The sequence below is a fragment of the Rhinolophus hipposideros genome (assembly GCF_964194185.1).
Source record: "Rhinolophus hipposideros genome assembly, chromosome: 5".
NCBI classification, from domain to species: domain Eukaryota; kingdom Metazoa; phylum Chordata; class Mammalia; order Chiroptera; family Rhinolophidae; genus Rhinolophus; species Rhinolophus hipposideros.
In genome coordinates this window covers 72,115,510-72,136,982 of record NC_138051.1, presented here as the reverse complement: position 1 = coordinate 72,136,982, position 21,473 = coordinate 72,115,510, and positions in this window count along the sequence as shown.

Sequence of the window (21,473 nt, the reverse complement as noted above, 5' to 3'; positions counted from 1 at the left end):
TCCTACAAAGTATTGCACACTGGGCTATAAATACCATCAGTTGCATAGGATACATTGGGGCTGATAGTGTGTAGTACCAAAATTCCAAAAAAAATAGACCTGGAAGAGCTTTTCATCACTGAAAGGTAAGCCTTGACCCAGTGAAGCCCGGATTCCTCTAGAATAGTTAGTTATATGTATGCAAGATGCTATTTGCATAAGACATTTCTGAAGTCAAGATGGATTGTGGGAGCTTTCCTTTTTTACAATGCAAAGCCAGTTTAAGCAATAAAATATGTGGTGTCATCACATGGAAGCATACAATATACATGTCATTATTGATTACTGTTTTTGCTTCTAGGGTCTGAGCTGAATGATTATGGAATAGGGGAAGGAATGTTCCCCATAAGGATGCTGAGAACAGAACAGTTTGTTTACTGCACTTTTCAAATAGGCAAGGAATTTTATTTTATTTTTTAGATAAAACTCAATATCAGTGAAGGTATGGTAAGACATATATTCACTTGAACTGCTGATTAGAGTATAATCTTACAGTGGTTTCGAAAAACAATTTGGAACTACATATCGAGACTTAAAAGTGTCTGAAAAACAATTTAGAAATGTATATAAAGAAACTTTAAATGTATATAAAGTATACTTTGTCCTAGTGATCTATCCTAGGAAACAATCAACAATGTTATTAAAGATTTATGTAAAAGAGTGTTCATGAAAATGTTACTTATAATAGTAAAAAATATGTCACGTAAATATAGAAAAGGTCAACTAAACCATGGCATATTCATATGATGAAATATTATTTTGTACTTAAAAATAACATTAATTTAGTAACATAAAATTAGAAAAATTTAGTAACATAAAAAGGTGCCAGTGATGTAATAGTATTAAAAACACAGCAGAACACAGAGTTGTATATGTAGGTTGAATCTGATGTTGCAAAAAATATGAATACAGTATATGTAATATATAGGTATGTGTGGGGAGGGACCCAAATAATTGGTGGACTACAGATGAATTTTATTCTCTTCTTAGGCTCTCCTATAATTTCCAAATTATTTTTTAAATGAGAAAATTTTATTTTTAAATGTATCTAAATTATTTGATATTAGAAAATGATACTAGCTGATTTATCATAGTCTTTAAAAATATGATCTTAGTTGAGTTTGCAAGAACAATTCTCGCAGATGCTTTCCATTTCTTTCCTTACACATAAAGTCCACTGGTTTATGAACTTTAAAAATGTCTCCATTTTTCTTGCTTTCCAAGGCTGAGAGATTATGACTGGATGAAGTACCAGTGTCAGCAGTAGGACAGCCAGCTGGGAGTTAGCGGTACATTGGACAGTCCTCACGTACACCTCAGAAATGTTTGAAAACTATGGGAAAGGACTGATTTAATTTTTTAGAATTTAAGGGTGAAGTCAAGTGTACTAATACATGTTCCTTTTGAAGGAAATCAGTAAAATAACATAAAAGTTATTATGTTTTCTCTCAAGTCTTTCAGAGTAAATTGACTGTTTGGAGCTTTTACCAGTTCCCTTTCTTCTTTCTATACGACAAAGTAGGTCAATGGAGTGAATGGGAAGAAGGAAATAACTTCTAAGAAGTTGCTTAAATACATTAATAACTAAGGTTTTGGGTACTTTACTTTTCCAGAGTGCTTCCATATATGTCATCTCATTAGTTCATCAAAATAATCCAACGAGGTATTCAGAACAGGTATTATTTTTTGTTTTGTTTTGTTTTGTTTTGTTTCAATTAAAGTTGACATTCAACATTATTTTATATTAGTTTCAGGTGTACAGCATAGTGATTAGACATTTATATAACTTATAAAGTGATCCCACCAATAAGTCTAACATCCACCTGACAACATACATAGTTATTACAATATTATTTTCTATATTCCCCATGCCGTAATTTACATGCCCATGACTATTTGTAGCTGCTGATTTGTACTTCTTAATTGCTTCACCGTTTTCACCCAGCTCCTCCCACCTGACAACCATCTGTTTATTCTCTGTATCAGTGAGTATGTCAGAACAGGTATTATAATCCCAAATTTGTGAAAATTAAGTACAGACAGATGATGACATGTCACCAGAGGATCCAAAGATTGCCCCTGATGACCTTTAACCTATTGTTGTCCAAGGCTTCTGCTCAGTCCCTGAGCCAATAGGGAACCTAGTGTTATATTCAGAGCCCACTCCCTAGAATGGACTACATTTAAGACCTAATATGCCTGAGATGAGTATGTGAAGAGCTGGAGCCTTCTCCCCTGACCTGCACCATCAGGTTCCAGAGCAACAGGTTCCTCAGTTGGGCTGTGGATCCCAACTGTGGCCTGACACCAACTTTTCTGGGACCCTCACAGCCTACCTGCCCTAGACTAGACCCTTTCTCTGAGGACTGAACTTCACCCCATTTGGCTTGGAGTCCCCCAGCTCTGACTCCTCCCTACCTATCTTACATACACATACACACACACACACACACACACACACACACACACACACACTCATCATCATCATCACCATCATCACCACCACTGCCTCCACCATTTAGACTCTGGCTTATTCGGAAGCTGAGTCTTGATAGCTTGCCACAAGGTCGCAAATCCATTCAGTTCTCAGAGCTATAACAGATCAGGATGTCTCCAGTTTCTTTCAGTCTTGTTCCTCCCTCCCTTTTTCCTTCCTCCTTCCTTTTCGCCTTCCCTCTTTCTCTCTCTCTCCCTCTCTTTTTTTTCATTGTTATTTTTTGGTTAAACACCTCTGCTCATGGCACATTGTCATCCTTTGCCCATGTGAGGCCTCTCCAATTGTCTTATATATTAATTAATTCAGTTTTTTTTATTCCCAGAGCCACCCATCCCCTTGGTGCTCCCCCACAAGGCAGTTATAATATGTTCAGTGTATATCTTTTTGCTTATAATGGTATAACAAGATGAAAATTGTTGATATATATGCATACATTTTAATTGGCATAAACAGTTTAGCATGATAGATCTCATTCTGTTCACTACTGTTTTCACAAAATACGTTTTTTCATTATTCATGTAGCTAGGTATTCACCAAACCCGGTGCTTCCAGCTGCTACACACATGGGTGTAGACCCATGGCATTTGTTCATCCTCTTTTATACTCACCACCAACCAATGGCCAAGAAAAGCAGTTACAGGCAGAACCTGCTCTCCCCTTACTCGTTGCTGAACTCCATCACTCTGCAATAAAACATGAACTCTCTCAGAAAAAGTGCCCACTAAAGTATGCCAGGGTTCAACTGTACAATGACCACCAGACGACTTGGCCCTAAATTTTTCCTGTCTCCCAATCCCTACTAAGACAAGGTTAGCCCTGGGTGTGTCCAAGGTTAGCCCAAATGACACATTGTACTCTCCTTTGCTCTGTGTGAGTTTATAACAGCGTAACTGTAAAGAGCCAGAGAACAAAGATTTCAAGCTTGAGAGTCCTACAGTCACTGTTGCTACTATTCAACTTTGCCATTTTAAACATGAAAGCAACCATAGACAATATGTAAACAAATGTGGCTGCAGCTTGCTGAATGAAAAGAATTAATACATATAAAGTTTAGTTTTGAGGTCACTGGAGACCAGCCCCTTCCCTTGCAAACCATGGGAATGCCAAGCTTATCCTGAGGAAGAAGCAGTCTGCTGCTCACTCACAGACGCAGCCCCCTCGTGGGGAGGTGGCCTTCTGCATGGATTCACCATGGATCAGCTACTGAAAACACATCTCTCAGACAAAGGGCGGCATACAATATGTGCTTTCTAAACTGCAAAACTTGAATTAAGTCACTTTGATCCCCTTTCAGGTACAACCAGTCAAAAGAAGGAAGGGAAAAAGAAGATTAGGTAGTAGGGAAGGGAAGAGAAAACCTATATTTAATCCAAAAAGACAAGTCTGTTTAATAAATTTTCATAAGCAGTGTGTTCATTCAACAAACATTTATTTTAATTAACATTTTTAAAATTAAAAATGTAATACATTCACATGGTCAGAAATGGCTAACCATGAAAGAAAAGCTTTTCTTTCATCTGAGACCTCAGTGAAACACTGTATGTTCTTCCAGAAACATTCACAGTTGACAAGCCTATAAAAAAATTCCTTAAAAGATGCACATAGTTCTGTAGCCTTGCTTTTATCACTTCATTCCCTGACTTGGATTTCAATCTACCATTTTACTGTCTGTTTTCTAGTTGTCCTACCCATTCTATGTTCCTTTTTATTTTTTGTCCTCTTTAAGATTAATCAAAATCTTTGTTTGCTTGTTTTTTGCATTCCACTGCCCCCTCCCACTTCGTTAGTTACGTAACCTATTACTCTTTATTTTTTTAGGAAGTTCCGTAGAGATGCAACATTAATTCCAAGGATCTTGGGCTCACCCAGGTAATCACCCTCAAAGTCTTTAATTCGATTGCATCTGTGAAGTCCCTTTGCCATATAAGGTAACATACTTACAAATTTTGGAGATTAGGACATGGAGATCCTTGGGGGACCATTTTTCTGCCTACCACGGATATAATCCAAGGATGTCTGCATCCTTAAATGATGTGAATTATTCTATAAGAAAAAACTGTATTTGTTTATTTATTTATTTACTTATTTCTTTATTTACATGAGTATGGCCTGATGGATATTTGTTTCAATCTATAGGTTAGAGCCCAATTTTATCATTATTTATTTTATTGCTCAACTTGTGCCAACTTCAACCATTGTTTGTTCCTTAAGTTGGGTTCCTGTCTTTTTTATATACCCTATCTTTTTTCAAGCACTTCCTTTTTTTCTGGTACCACAAGATGCTCCAAGCTCATTTTGCATTTTCTATGCCCAAATCTTGTAATCTGCCATTTTCCCAAGGAACACTGGTTCCTTTTATTAGCAAGACATGGAAATTAGGAACCAAGACCTGAAGAAAAGATTGGATGGGATTACACGAAATCACAGTGATTTCCTCTGGCAGTAAGGGAGAACACAATCAGATAAGGACGAATGGAAGGACTTGGGGCTGCTAACAATATTTTATTTTATTACCTTAATGATGGTTATATAAATGTTCCTTTTATAAAAAGCTATTCTTTATTTTTTGTTTTGTGTGTTTTTCATTGTGTGTGTTATTTTTTCATAATTTAAAATAAGTTAGTTTTTTTAAAAAGAAAGAAAATGATTTGTAGAATAACAACACTGGAGATAGGTAATAACCCAAAAAAGTGCCGGAAGGAGAATCATTTCAGTGGTAATGGAGAGAAAGGCAGAGAGAATAAATTATCATGACTGGCTTTGACCATCCCCTGGAATTGAGGGAAGAGCCTACCTTCCCTACACACCCTAAGACTCGATACCTGAAAAAAACTGGGGGAACTGATCTCAAGAAAGTCAACAACCAACAATGTCTGCCCTACAACCTTATTTAGTTTTATTCCCTCTACACCATTTTTTTTTACTAAATTCAGTTCATTTGTTAATTGCATGTCAATATGTAAAATTAACTTAATTTTTGTACACCATGATGGAATGTAAGTTGTTTAAAATCTTGGCCTAAATCTCCCTTTTTCTCAATGAGCCCCCCCACCCCCCAAACACACACACACACACACACACACACACACACACACACACACACACTTAACACAGTGCTAGCACCTATTCAACACCAAGGAGACCTTCATAAAACCTGGGCACCTTCATAGACCCCATTTCACTCCACATCAAATCAAACATGTTAAGGCTACTTATAGTCCACATTTAATGTAACTATTTTGCTGTAAAAATGTTTAAAGGATTTGTGTGATCTTTATAATTTTTATACTTTTGAGCTCTGTGAAAGAATTTGAAATAAACCCTCTGAAAAAATTACGGTATGTCTGCAATGGAAAAGTATGTTGTCTAAAGCACACCTTTCCAAAATCATCTGATTTATAGAGTTTGCACCTTTCATTGTCTTTGTGTTATTTTACAATTCTGTAAATTGTAGACAACTGATAGCAATGCAAATTTTCTGGTCTATAAACATGAAAATATATTTTGTCTCAGAGAGGGAAAATGGGTTTCCCTTCTCCTCTCACTGTGGAAAACAACCAGTTCTGTATTTATTTGTAAATTCATGTTACATGCTTATACGTGCCTACACTCTTTGACATCTCTTTTGATTCACTTGTAACATCTTACTGGTTCTCTTATTAATAAATGAGTTTAAATAAAAGTATTGACATGTGTTCATTTTATATTTACATGGGAGCTTGTATCTTTTTTTATATATAAAAAGTTATTCTTTATCAGCTTTAATGATCTTCCACCAAGTTCACAAAGCAGGAGAAATTGTATTACCAGCCAAGTGCATCCCACGGGCAGCTGAAGCCAGGTCTGTCAGTTCTTCACTCCCGAAGGTGAACCTGAAGTAGCAACAGAACTTTGTGGACTCTCAGTTTCTCGAGTTTTCTTTCTTTTTCCTCTCTACCAATTTTGGTTTTATAGTCTGACCGCTTTATAATTTCTGTACATGAATTCATAAATTATAGAAGTCTATTTTCTGTTGCGTAAAGAGATGACAGAAAATCTGGTTGGTTAGTCTTATTTGTGTTTTGATTTGCCTATTTTGAGCTCAAAGAATTTTGTGTCCACCGGGAAGGAGAACTCCTTTGATATCTCGACCAAGGAGTTTTTGTGTTCTGTGCTTCTAATGTCTTTTAACCTGTAGCTAAAACTGTAGAATTGAAGTTCGAAGCTCTTTTTGTGTCTGTATTTCTGTGTCTATAAATCAGGCCTCTACCTCTTGTAGTGTGAGCGTGAAATGTTCCTACTTTGAGAGGGTATTAATAAATTAGATTATCAAGTATCTTAAGCTGTATTGTGATTGATTAAAAGAGATAAATAAGTGCTTATATAAATCAAATATTCCCACAATTTTCGTACAATGAGTTTAATTGCTAATGCTTGTAATGAGCTAAAGTAAAAATAATTCTTACAAAAACGAACTCAGAAACCTTTTAAGAATCCAAGTTTAGTTTACACAATTAAAGTAAATCTTCGGCAAATAATACTAGTTTTATATGTTTGGTTTAATAGAACAGTTGTACCCTCTCTGATTTATCAGGGTTGAATACAATTGAAGCATACGTTTTATTTCACTTGGGTGCATTTTTCCCATAGTTATACAGGTTACTGATTAAATAAACATTACTCCTATATAAATTGGTGTTCAACAAAATTTGAATCATGATTTTCATACCTTTATTTCAAGAATGATTATGTTTTGCAGTATGCCAGCTTGAAGATAATTTCCAAGATTCCTAAGTAGCTTAAGACCTTAAACTAAGTTAATTAATGGATAGTCATTGAATCTCTAGATAATTTCTAAGCAAAATAGAATACTGAAACATATAATTATGTGCTCTAGAGGGGCTATATATCTATGGGTCATGTTAGCAAGCATGTTCATTTTTGTTATTTTATGAATATGTAATACAGAAGTGTATGGCTATAGAAAAGTATATTCATGAGCTTTTCTAATGTGCTGTAATACTGGTCTATGGCAGAAAGTTCTCAATTTCCCACTCCACACCCACTTTTCTCTATGAATGTGAAGTTCGTTGCTTTTGTTAAAAGTTATAATTAATATGAGTGATTGCAACTATACTTCGGAGCAATAATGACAGAGAAATCCAATTGTGTATGTTTCTTGATTTTTTAAAGAAAAAGAATAGTTGTATTCTAAAGCAGCACTTTTTAATTTTGTTGGTCTCCAGACCATTTCACTCTTGGCATTTGTTGGGGACCCGAAAGGGCTTCTGTGTATATATGGATTATAACTATCAATATCATATTAAAAATTAAAACCAAGAATTTTAAAAATACACTGATCTATTATTTAATTTCAAGATAGTAGTAATGAATAAATTGCATGTTTATATAAATAACATCTCAGAATTATAAGTAAATTTGTTTTGATCTGTCCTAATGCAAAGTGTCAATTTGTTCCACAATATGAAAGACGATAATGAAAGGAAAAACTCAAAATGTGAATTCTACTTGCCTTTGTTGATAATACCTGAGTCTGAAAAGAAGTTATGAAAGATGTTAGAATCTTAGCAAAGTTCACTCTATTTTGATGGGTTTGCTTCCCTGGTTTACTGATAAATGCCTTTGTTTATAAAATGAATGGTGATTCTTTACTTTCTATGTAAACTGCCTGGAGAGAAAAGATTCTGTGTCTTACTAGAATAATTTTTTTCTGTGTGTTTTATGTTGACTTTGTTATGTCCTTGATTATTTGAAGGAAAAAAACAGCACAAAGCCTCCTCATTTATAAAAGAGGTAAGGTTCTTTTCAATTGCATTGCCGTCGATGTGTATTTTTAAATGTTATTGTCACTTTGATTAAGTAGGTAATCAAATATTGTTTCTCAGGCATCCATGAGCCTAACTTAATCAATTGTCCAAACTCATCTGACAACTTTTTTTATTTTGCCTTCCCAAAATGGGATCCTAAATATAGAAGAAAACAAACCAGTCAGGATATTTTTCATACCTAAAACCATCTTTGAGATTTTCCAGACAGCCCCTGGAAAAAACTGTTATTTTTTCTTTTACTTTATAAAACAGGAAGTACTAGAAATAATTAGGTTTGTCTGATATGTGACTATTGTAAGAGTTTCATGGGAAGAACTATCAGCAGAGACACTCAGTGTGTGCCCTAGGTTAAATTTGTATAAATAAAATGGTATAAAAATAAATACTTCTGAAACTGTATGCTTTGTGGGAAGTCTCCGGAAATTTGTCAGTGTTCTTGCTTTCTATAATGTTTTCACCTCAGGGGAAACACTGATTAAAACTCTTAAGAAATAGATGCTTTCAAGTTTTCCTATATTTTCTTAATGTCCTGGAGATACTTTACCTGATGATATCAATCCGTAGCAGGACGATGTTATCAGTTATAAATACAGTTATTATTTGAAAGACTTACTTAGTCTGAACTTTACTTCTTTAGTTTGAATCTAGAGGCTTCTAGTGATGTAGATGATGTTGGATCTGCCAGCAGTTTCTGGGTGTGGCACGGGATCGTGTCTCGTGAAGCCAAAGAAAGGACATACGGACCAGGGAGAGGCAAAGAGTTTTAAAAAGAGGATAGTTTATTAGAGGCAGGAGAAGAGGTTGCAGCTCCCGAGTGGCAGGGGTTCCTGAATGGGGGGGGGGGGGTGCCCAGTGACTGAGGTAAAAGGCTTTTACTTTTATACTTTCCCCTACCTGCTTGGGGAAGGGGGCTGGAGCCAATAGAATTTATCTATTAGGTGTTCTTCTGTTTGCTCATCCTGAAGGGATTAATGAACCAGCCCATTCCTATCTATCAGATCTGCTCCTTTGTCCAGATAGGAGGGATTTCAGATTATCTATTAACCTTAAGGTGTATCTCATGTCTCTGTCCTGGAGTGAAGGAGACATTCCAGGGCCTGGAGTTTCAGGATATGGCTGCTTTTTTGTTTATTCCACCAGGGACCCCCCTGTCTAGCTAGCAACATGCTAACTATCCTGTCTCACTAGGCATTGATTCTCATCTAGAAATATACATCAGCTTTACTCATAGAATATGGGCATATAAGTGAAAATATAAATACCCATTTATATATTATATAAAAAATATAAAATGAAATCCAGACTTGTTGACTCTCTTTACTTGATATTCTTGGTATGTTCTTGGTATATTGTGTATATTATGTCTTAGGATTATTATATGCTATGTCTCAAGTTTGTTGCCCTTTATAAAAATTGTATTTATACATTTTTATAAACCAGTGTGGCATCCACTGACTTCTTTGGAAATAAGGGTAATCAATATCCTTAGGGAGGTTTTGTCTAAATTTTTTGAATGACTTTATTGTCTTTGTTTTGCATGTCATCAGACCTTTTACATTTTTTAAATTATCAGTAATAAATTAACCACAGTCTTTGTTATCTACAGATGGTTTTTGTTTTACTCTAATGCTTCCCTGAGGCGATGCCATCAGGTGCAGGCCAGAATTTATGTCTTCAATAAAGGACATTCTCAGTCTCACTGAAAAAGATTTTACCAAGTATGTCAAACTACTGACATTGCAAAGCATGGATAGTCTTTTGAGATGACATTCCTTAAACTAGTGGGCTGAGTCAAGATTTCCAGAACTCCTTTTAGTTAAGAAGGAGACAGTTTCATGAGACTGCTAATCAAAGATCCAGGAGAACAAGAATTAATTATAGGACTAAATAAATTGATGAAAGAAATTTTATTGCGCTTATCTGGAATATTGTTGATTTTTTAATGTTTTATTTTCTGGATCTATAAAAATGCCATTTCTGTTTCGTCTTATACTTCTACAACCCACAATAATTTAGTAAACTCTGCTTTTTAAACTGAAATGTAACAGGTTTTAAATGATATCTGATTCTCACTAGGTCCCCAGAATTCAGACACTCTTAAAGAGTCTCATTTTTCACAGCAAAATAGTTATTTCAATAAGAATCAGTCCTTTTTACCAGGATATAATTAGACAGATTGACTGTGCAATATAGGCTGTACCTGTAGTGTGATGTTTGAGAGTGGTGGTCATTGAATCAGACATAACCATCACTGCTTTAAGAGACAAAGATTGGCGGTACTTATGGAATTAATGCCTACAAAACGCTCCCAGAAAAACTGGCCTGGTTCCTGGCTGACAGGGTGTCAGCCTTTCAGGTGGTTAGGAAGGTTACTTCCCGGCAGACCAGGAACTGTAGGCTATCTGGGGTCATTAAGAAGAAAGGAATTCACCTAAATTCATAGGTATTGCAAGCAAACTTTGGTGGAAAGAGTTTCTTAGGATTGGTTTCCTATTTTCAAAATAGTAACTAGTAGAGGCTTTTAAATCTATCTGAGAGTCCTTATGAAATCTCCCAGACAAAATTTTATGACATTACAAGTTGTTCAATACTATATGGCTCAAGTATTGCAAAGCAAACTTCAGGAAGTCTACATATTAAATAAAAACCCTTGCTGTGTTTATATAAATAATCAGGCCAGTCCTATTGAAATCAGCCTTTCTTTGTGGTCAAGAATAATCTTTCTGGTGACATCATCAAAATGGCGACATGAGGTGAGCCTGTGGAAATCTCCCCTGGAATTTACAACAAATTGAACAGCTATAACTCCACAAAGAACTCTCTGCACAGCAGACAGGCAAGACGAAGAAGCTAACTACTGAATTCACCTAAAGATGGGCAAATTGCACAAATGGGGGAAGAGGAAAGGGAGAAGTGCGGAGACGGAGCGGCGCGGGCACAGGACTCAAACCTACCTCAGTGCTCCGAGCTCATTGCATCCTGGAACTACCACAGCTGCAAGAGAGGGAAGAACTCGGACTGCTAGGGCTCCGCTTATGGCCCACAGGGCTGAGGGACAGCATATAACACGGCTGAACCCAATGCTCACAGCAAGACCTTGGAACAAAGACTGAGGGAAGAAGACTGAAAACAGAGGTTTAAGCCCTCACCAGGAGGGAGTGACACCAAATATTCAAACTATTGAAAGAGACAAACTATGAGCCAAGAATAATATACCCAGCAAAGATATCTTTTAGATATGAAGGAGGAATAAAAACCTTTCCAGACATACAGAAGCTGAGGGAATTTTCTAATACACGACCTGTACTACAAGAAATACTAAAGGAGACTATTCAAACACCATCAACAGGGATAATTTGTGGCTCCCAAAACATAAAAAGGGGGAGAGTAAAGGCCTGAATGGGAATATGGGAGTGGAGAAAGTAAGCATACTGAAGAAAATGGAATACTCTAAATATCAAACTTTCTTTTATATAAACTTAATGGTAACCACTCAAAAAAAATCCAGAACTGAAATATATACTGTAATAAAAGAAGAAACAGAGGGAAATATCATAGAATACCACCACACAGAAATAATAGACAACAACAAAAAGGCAAAGAAACAATGGAGACACAGTCTTACCAGAAAATTAAAGATAGAATGATAGGAAATCCTCACATATCAATAATCACCCTAAATGTAAATGGACTGAACTCACCATAAAAAGGCACAGAATACCAGATTGGATAAAAAAACTAAACCCAACCACATACTGTCTCCAAAAGACAAATCTAAGCTACAAGGACAAGCATAGACTCAAAGTGAAAGGGTGGAAATTGACACTCCAAGCAAATGGTATTCAGAGAAAATCAGGTGTAGTCATACTGCTTTCAGAAGAAACAGACTTCAGGATGAAAAAGGTAACAAGAGACAAAGATGGACATTTCATAATGGTAAAGGGGACTATACAACAAGAAGATATAACACTCATCAATATTTATTCCCCTAATCAGGGAGCACCGAAATATACCAAGAAACTACTAACAGAACTAAAAGGAGAAATTGACCAAAACACAATTATACTAGGGGACCTAAATACATCATTGACAGTTATGGATAGGTCATCCAAACAGAAAATAATGAAATAGCAGCCCTAAATGACACATTAGATGAAATGGACATAATTAACATTTATAGAGCACTTCATCCTAAAACATCAGACTATACATTTTTTTCTAGTGTACATGGAACATTCTCAAGGATAGACCATATATTGGGACATAAAATCAGCCTCAGCAAATTTAAGAAGATTGAAATCATACCAAGCATATTCTCTGATCACAAGGCTTTGAAATTGGATATCAACGGCAAAACAAAAGCAGGAAAAACCACAAATACATGGAAATTAAACAACATACTTTTAAACAATGACCAGGTCAATGAAGAAATTAGAGGAGAGATCAAAAGACACATAGAAACAAATGAAAATGAAAATACATCCTACCAAAATTTTTGGGATGCAGCAAAAGCAGTTTTAAGAGGGAAATTTATATTACAGGCCTATCTCAAGAAACAAGAAAAATTCCATATAAATAACCTCACATTACACCTTAAAGAACTAGAAAAAGAAGAACAAATGAAGCCCAAGGTCAGCAGAAGAAAGGAAATAATAAAAATCAGAACAGAACTAAATGAAATAGAGAACAAAAAGACAATAGAAAAAATTAATGTGACAAAGAGCTGGTTCTTTGAAAAGATTAGCAAAATTGATAAACCTTTGGCTAGACTCACTAAGATAAAAAGAGAGACACCACAAACAAAATCAGAAATGAAAAAGGGAAAGTTATAACGGATATAACAGAAATGCAAAGGATCATCCAAGAATACTATGAAGGACTATACACCACCAAATTCAATAACCTAGAAGAAATGGATAAGTTCTTAGAAACATATAGCCTTCCAAGGCTGAACCATGAAAAACTGGAAAATCGAAACAGACCAATCACCAGTAACGAAATTGAATCAGTCGTCCAAAACCTTCCCAAAAGCAAAAGTCCGGGACCAGATGACTTCACTAGTGAATTCTACCAAACCTTCAAAGAGGATCTAATACCAATCTTGCTCAAACTCTTCCAAAAAATTGAAGAAGAGACAGTACTCCCTAACTCATTTTATGAGGCCAACATTACCCTGATAACAAAACCTGGTAAGGACAACACAAAAAAGAAAACTACAGACCAATATCTCTGATGAATACAGATGTGAAAATCCTAAACAGAATTCTAGCAAATCAAATGCAACAATGCATTAAAAAGATTATTCATCACAAGCAAGTGGGGTTCATCCCAGGGGCACAATGATGGTTCAATATACGCAAATCCATCAATGTGATACATCACATAAACAAAATAAAGGACAGAAATCGTATGATTATATCAACTGATGCAGAAAAAGCATTTGACAAGATACAACATCTATTTATGATTACAACACTTAATAAAATAGGTATAGAAGGAAAATACCTCAACATAATAAAGGCCATATATGACAAACCCTCAGCTAATCTCAAAATTCACGGTGAAAAACTGAAGCCCTTTGCTCTACGTTCAGGAACATGACAGGGTTGTCCCCTATCACCTCTGCTTTTCAACATAGTGTTCGAAGTCCTCGCCAGAGCAATCAGGCAAGAGAAAGAAAAGGCATCCAAATTGGGAATGAAGAAGTTAAATTGTCACTCTTTGCAGATGACACGATGTTATATATAGAAAACCCTAAAGACTACACCAAAAAGTTATTAGAAACAATCAATGAATACAGTAAAGTTGCTGGCTACAAAATCAACGTACAAAAGTCCATTGCATTCCTATATACTAACAATGAAATCTCAGAAAAAAAAAAAAATTCCTTTTGTAATTGCAGCAAAAATAATAAAATACCTAGGAATAAACTTAACCGAGGATGTGAAAGACCTATATGCTGAAAACTATAAGACATTTTTAAAAGAAATTGAAGAAGACACAAAGAAATGGAAAGACATTCGGTGCTCATGGATTGGAAGAATCAACATAATTAAAATATTCATATCACCCAAAGCAATATACAGATTTAATGCAATCCCTATCAAAATCCCAATGGCATTTTTTAAAGAAATAGAACAAAAAAATCGTCAGATTTGTTTGGAACCACAAAAGACCCTGAATAGCCAAAGCAATCTTAAGAATAAAGAACAATGCTGGAGGTATCACACTCCCTGACTTTAGCTTTACTACAGGGCAAGAATAATCAAAACAGCATGGTATTGGCAGAAAAACAGACACATAGGACAATAGAACAGAATTGAGAACCCAGAAATAAAACCACATAAATATGGACAGATAATTTTTGACAAAGAAGCAAAAAACATACAATGGAGAAAATACAGCCTCTTCAATAAATGTTGCTGGGAGAATTGAAAAGCCACGTGCAAAAGAATGAAACTGGACTGCTATCTGTCACCATGTACCAAAATTAATTCAAAATGGATCAAAGACTTAAGCATACGAACTGAAAACAATAAACCGCATAGAAGAAAACATAAGTACTAAACTTATGGACCTTAGATTCAAAGAGTATTTTATGAATTTGACTCCAAAGGCAAGGGAAATAAAAGCTAAAATAAATGAATGGGACTATTATCAAACTTAAAAGCTTCTGCACAGCAAAGGAAATCATCGACAAAATATAGAGGCAACCAACTTAATGTGAGAAGATTTTTGCAAACAGTGCCTCCAATAAGGAACCAACATCCAAAATATACAAGGAACTCATGCAACTCAACAACAAAAAAAACAAACAACCCAATTGAAAATTGAGCAGAGGAACTGAAGAGACATTTCTCCAAAGAGGACATACAAATGGCAAATAGATATATGAAAAAATGCTCAACATCACTAATCATCAGGCAAATGCAAATAAAAACCACAATGAGATATCACCTCACTCCAGTCAGAATGGCTATCATCAACAAGACAAATAGTAACAAGTGTTGGAGAGGCTGTGGAGAAAAAGGAACCCTCATACACTGTTGGTGGGAATGCAGACTGGTGCAGCCGCTATGGAAGGCAGTGTGGAGGTTCCTCAAAAAATTACGAATAGAATTACCATATGACCCAGCAATCCCTCTCCTGGGTATCTACCCAAAAAATCTGAAAACATTTATCCATAAAGACACGTGTACTCCAATGTTCATTGCAGCTTTGTTTACGGTGGCCAAGACATGGAAACAACCAAAATGTCCTTCGATAGATGAATGGATAAAGAAGTTGTGGTACATATACACAATGGAATACTATTCGGAGGTAAGAAAAGATGATACAGGAACATTTGTGACAACATGGATGGATCTTGAGAGTATGATGCTAAGTGAAATAAGTCAGACAGAAAAAGCAGAGAACCCTATGATTTCACTGATATGTGGTATATAAACCAAAAACAACAAAAGAACAAGACAAATGAGAAAAAAAACTACAGACACAGACAATAGTTTAGTGGTTACCAGAGGGTAAGGGGGGTTGGGGGGTGGGAGATGAGGGTAAGGGGGATCAAATATATGGTGATGGAAGGAGATCTGACTCTGGTTGGTGAACACACAATGGGATTTATAGATGATGTAATTCAGACTTGTACACCTGAAATCTATGTAACTTTACTAACAATTGTCACCCCAATAAACTTTAATTAAAAATAAAGTCTTAAAAAAGAATAATCTTTCTTTGAGATTCTATAATCACAAGAGAAGGGAGAAAAGCTGTCAGAAAAAGTTGTGCAAGACTTTGAAATGTACCCAAAAGTAGCCAAAAACTCATGGATGTATTCATTGGCAAACTATGTTATCTAGAGCACACCATTTTGGCTTACCTGATTCTATGGGATTCAAGCCTTTCATTGTCTTTGAGCTATTTTACAATTCTGTATGTTTTTTTAAAAAATGATAGCAATGCAAATAATTATTGTCTATAAACATGCAAATTAATTCTGTCTGATGGAGGAACAATTGATCCCTTCCCCCATCTTCATTATGGAAAAAGCCAGTTTTGCATTTATTTGTAAATTTATTTCATGACCTACATGTCTCTGGTCTTTGAATTCTCCATTGAACTGGTGAGAATATCTTACTGATTTTCTCATTCATTAATAAGTTAAATAAAATACTTGACATATATTCACTTAGTATATTTATATGTGACTTTTTAGTCTCGAAAAAATTTACCTTTTAACATGTTAAATTCTTCATTTTGTTCTTGTGGTATAAATGCTGTTATATATATTATTTATACCTAATTATAAAAGAGTTAAATTGTCAACAGTTGACTGACATATGTTAGTTTAATAGACATTCAATTAAGCATTTATTAATTTTGAATCTATAGCAAGTTGCTTCCTATCTTGGAGCTAATAATTTTAAGCATCAAACATTCTTATAGGCACTGAAAAAGCTTTTAAGCCCTAGGCACTCTGCTTATGGAATAAAATCAGTAAAATAACTGGAGTGACTCAAATATTTGTTGAATGAATGAGTGAATTGCAAATAATATCTACCATTTTGATGGCACTTCTTATATGCCGTGTATTTGTGCATATCCTAGGAATAAAGAATACAACATGAGGAGAAAATCTGGCAGGGAGATAAATTGTAAATTATTATTATTACCATGTGATAGGTGAGGAAGAGGCTAAGTAAGGTTGAATACCTTGCCTGCGATTGCACAGTTCAAAGTGCCTGAAGCAGTATTTGAATCTAAGTCTCTGACTTCAGAGTCTATGCCTTTCCGCTACCCCAGATATGGTACTGGGTCTTATGCCTGCTTTCCTAAGGGCATCCCATCAAATTGATTCAAACCTTCGCCTTGCTCCTTCTACCCTCCAGCCCCATTGTCCTTGTACTTGGCTATGGAGACATTCACTGGAAAGCACAGTGCTCGTGGGCATTGGATTTCAAGCTCGGCAAACTGGGGTACCACGTTGGCCCTGCCAAAAGCTGTGTAATCCTGAGCAAGTTACTCAATCTCTCTAATTAAAATAAGAATATTAATAATATCTAAGCCTAAGAATTGTGAAGAAAAATGAGAAAATGCATATAATGGGCGTGGCACCGTTCCTGGCACAGAGTAAGTGCTCAATAAGCGGTAGTCATGGTTACAATTGCCCCAGATTCCTGTTCCTGGGTGACCTCAGACAGCTCCGAACCACAGAAGCAGTCTGAGCAGCAGGGATTGGGTCAGGAAGGAGGAATTGGTGGTGGACATGATTTGCATAATCATTTACATAGTAAGAAAACTCTTTATTTCACAATGGAACAAGTCTTTTGAAGCAAGGCTCTACAATCTAGTGACAATTTAAACAAATTCAAATTGGAAAGTTACAAGGGAGATTACAGAAGGAAACAGGAAGAATCCAGCCTTAATGGATCTAAATCCCAGAGGCCTTGAGCCAAAAAGGCTCTAAATCGACCCTAACTGCTGCCTGTGCTGAGCATGAATCCTTCCCAGGTTCAGGTTCAGCAGTAATAGGAAAGGGGGAGGTCACAGGGCTTTCGGAGGCCTGACCTATACCAAGTCAAAAACTCAAGTCTGGGTCCCCATCTCTGTTCCTGAGGAAGTTATTTATCAGCAAATGGAGCCAAACCTTCCAGAGGTTTACGTTGATGAAAAAATGAACTTGTCTTGAATGTAGACAAAATTGTGAAATAAACTCAGCAAAAGCAGCCAGTGTTTTTATCAACTCAGTTGCTTTTGTCAATCCCTGTGGTCTCAGGTGCTGTGCTCTGCATGAAGGGGGGCTCTGGGAAAGTGCCGAACTCCTAAGGTGGGAAACCAGGCTCCAGTGGGACTGGTAGGGAAGGTGAGGGTCTTAGCTCATTGCTGAGTGAGTGGGATTATAACCAGGGCTGTCACAGAGCTTGCTGTACTCAATAATTGCCTCTGAAAAGAGTTGGAGACTGTGATGGGAGGGAAGTGAGGGGGGCGGGGGAGAGAGAGAGCTAGGGAGAGGAAGAGAGAGAGGGAGAGAGAGAGAGAGAGAGAGAGAGAGAGAGAGAGAGAGAACATCCTACAGGCACAGAGCAGGACTGTCACAACCTCCAGTGGGGTCCTCCAGACAGAGCAGATTCCACACCTCCAGCTGAGACTTGGACTTGACTATGTACCCGGGCAGCTGCAGTGTGGCCTAGAGAAGGGGCCTGGGCTTTGTTTGTCATCAACGAGACACTGGGTTCAAACCCAGCTCTGTCACTTAACAGCAGTGACTTAATTGACTTCACTTCTCTAAATCTGCTTCGTCATTTCTAACTAAGAATAAAATCCCCTAAGGTAAGGCTTAAATGAGATAAACTTTGTGTCATTGGCATTAACCCCTTGTGTCATTGTGTGGTTGTTCACAAAAGATGAATGAATTCACAGCCTCAAAAAGTAAGAGATTAAGGAAAGTTTATTCAAGAAGAAGACGCTGGCATAGAAGTTGCTGGAGCAGTGTAATGCAGGGTCCCAGCTCCCACTCCCCACACAAGAGCGCAGGATATGGTGAGGCCAAAAAGGAACACCCACGGAGCCATAGATAGGGGAGTCATACCACTATATTCTCGCTGGCGGCTAGTCAAAACACAAAAGCAAACATCTGCCAGTACCCCAACGAGGGGTCTTCCTACACCCCAGTCTCGCTGGAGGCCGGGAGAGACACAGGAAGTAGGATCCACACGATCCGCAATCCACAATCTGCTTGCTAACTGCACTTGCTAGCCGCAATCTGCAGTCCACTTCTCTGCCAACCAACCAAAACCCCCCAGCGTAGCCATGGCAGTTATATTAGTGGCTAATGTCTAACTATTAACAGCTGATGGCCACTCAGCCACAGCTGATGGCCATCTAATAACCGAGCCAGCACCTTTCCATGTGAGACTGAGAGCCTGGAAACAGCTCTCTGGGACTCTGTCTCCACAGGCAGACAACTGCACCTAACTTCAGGTTAACTTTTTCTTATACAGGAAAGTGTAGGTAAATTTCCTTATAACAGAAGATGTGACATATAGACTTAGGTCATTTGATTGATACATGTTGGTTATATAACCAGTTTCTTTCTGCGCATGCTCTGATCCATAATGCATACAGAAAAATCCACAGGAGCGGGGAGGGCAAGCTTTAATGTTCATTTTATTTTAATTGTATTATAATGAGGCTAGGTTTAAGTAATGGACAGTTTGCTCAGGCGTCAAAACCAGATTACTCCGGTTGGGGTCTTATCTTCTCTTTTTAAGAGTGTTTAGACACCCTTGATTTATTTCTAGGGGATGAGCCTGGATGGTTCTTGGGAAGGGAATGCAGGCTTCAGCAGTCCCCTTTCAGACTCACTTTTATTAATCCTTTTTTGCCTCATCAATAAGTAAATGCAGATTAAACACACTTGCCTCACAGGATGTTTTGAGATTACATGAGATGATGTATGAACACACTGGGTTAATAGACTAACTGGCAGCTCAGCTGGTTTGAGGGAGGGCAATAAATCACGCACTCTCCCCCTCTGTGATCTGAGCCCCTCCCTGACTCTCCTGTGGCTGTGTGACTTTGAGCAGTCATGCTGCACCCCTGGGTCTTGGTTTCCTCACCTGCCAAAGAGGATAATTACTAAACTTCCCAATGGGCTTGCTGGGAAGATCACATGAGGTCATGTGTGTTATGTGATAGTTTATAAACTCTAAAGCTCCACAGCATGGCTGGTCCTTGGGTTTCAGAGGTACACAAGACAATAAAGGTAAAGCTCATTTTCTAATCTTTTTGGGGAAGGGCACTCATTCTGGATGCAAAATATTCACCAATGATACTCCAGAGCTTCATGAGACCTTGTTCACCAGAGCAGGTCTCAGAGTGACACTCCCCCCAGTGGCAATGGGGATCGCATGACTATTGCAAGCACAGTACTCCCTCCTACAAATCAGGAAAATCTCTGGCTGCTTCTCACTACACCCTCTCCCTCGGCCTGAGAGAAGCTTCCAAAGGCCACTCGGAATCATTGTCTATAACTATAGCACAAACACAAAAAGACCCCTTCCCTGGTTCCCCGTTCATCATTTGCCATTTCTAAATACACAGTTATGAAGGTATGAGTCATCACTTCCAATTATGCTCTTTTAACTTGCAGCAATTACAAATAAGATGGTCTTCCACTACCCCAATGCTTGCTCCCTTCTAATTAATGATTATCCTTTATACCTGTCTCTTGACATAATATCTATAGGGCAGAAGTGTTCTTCTTTTATTTCTTTTTCCTCCTGCAGTTGATCTTTCCTGTGGATTTCTGATACCTCCTCCTAGCTAAAGTCATTGTGGATTTCCTTCTGTCTCCACGCAGATGGCTCAGTGCCATTAACTTCGTAGTTTCATCTTTGAAAGTTCCAATCTTGTATTCCCTTCTCTACTCTCCTTAACTTTTTAATAACAGAGACATGTCAGAACAGAAATTGCTTCTGGTCTGGAACAGGCTGTGCTCTTGATGGCACGTATATTACCAAGGCAGGTGGGGCTCACTTTGACTTGACAAAAAGCTAATCAGGATATGAGAACTCTGGAGATATTAGTCTTTATCTGTGGCTTCACAGTTGTTAGGGAGTGTAGGAGTGATATTGATGTGTGTACACCTTCTCGTAGTTCACAACAGAGAGAGAGAGAAGGAGAGAGATCCCTGACATTTATCTCTTAAACAAGACATGTGAGCAGCCAAATGCCATTTGACAGGACAAATATTTACTGTGCCTGCAAACAGCTCTGAACATCAAGTGCAGGGAATGAGAAGACTCTGAGCCAAGGCTGATCAATGTTCAACCGAGACATCAGATCCCAAGAGCTAGGGATTAAGGGCATCATTTAACACCAAACCACCAACAGGATTTGTCTTGTTGGCTCTCTATCCAAACTGGGCATTTTCTTTTCATTTCCTGGAGTCTCCATGGGCTCGTGTTCTTCGGGGCGAGTGGCTGTGAACCCTTTTCATTCCCCTAAACTCTGATCGCCGGGCCAATCTTTCACACAGCAGTCAGCTGGAGTAAAGGGTTGCAGAGTTCTTGTGAAGATTTGCTCGTTCTCCAAAAAGAAAATTGGAC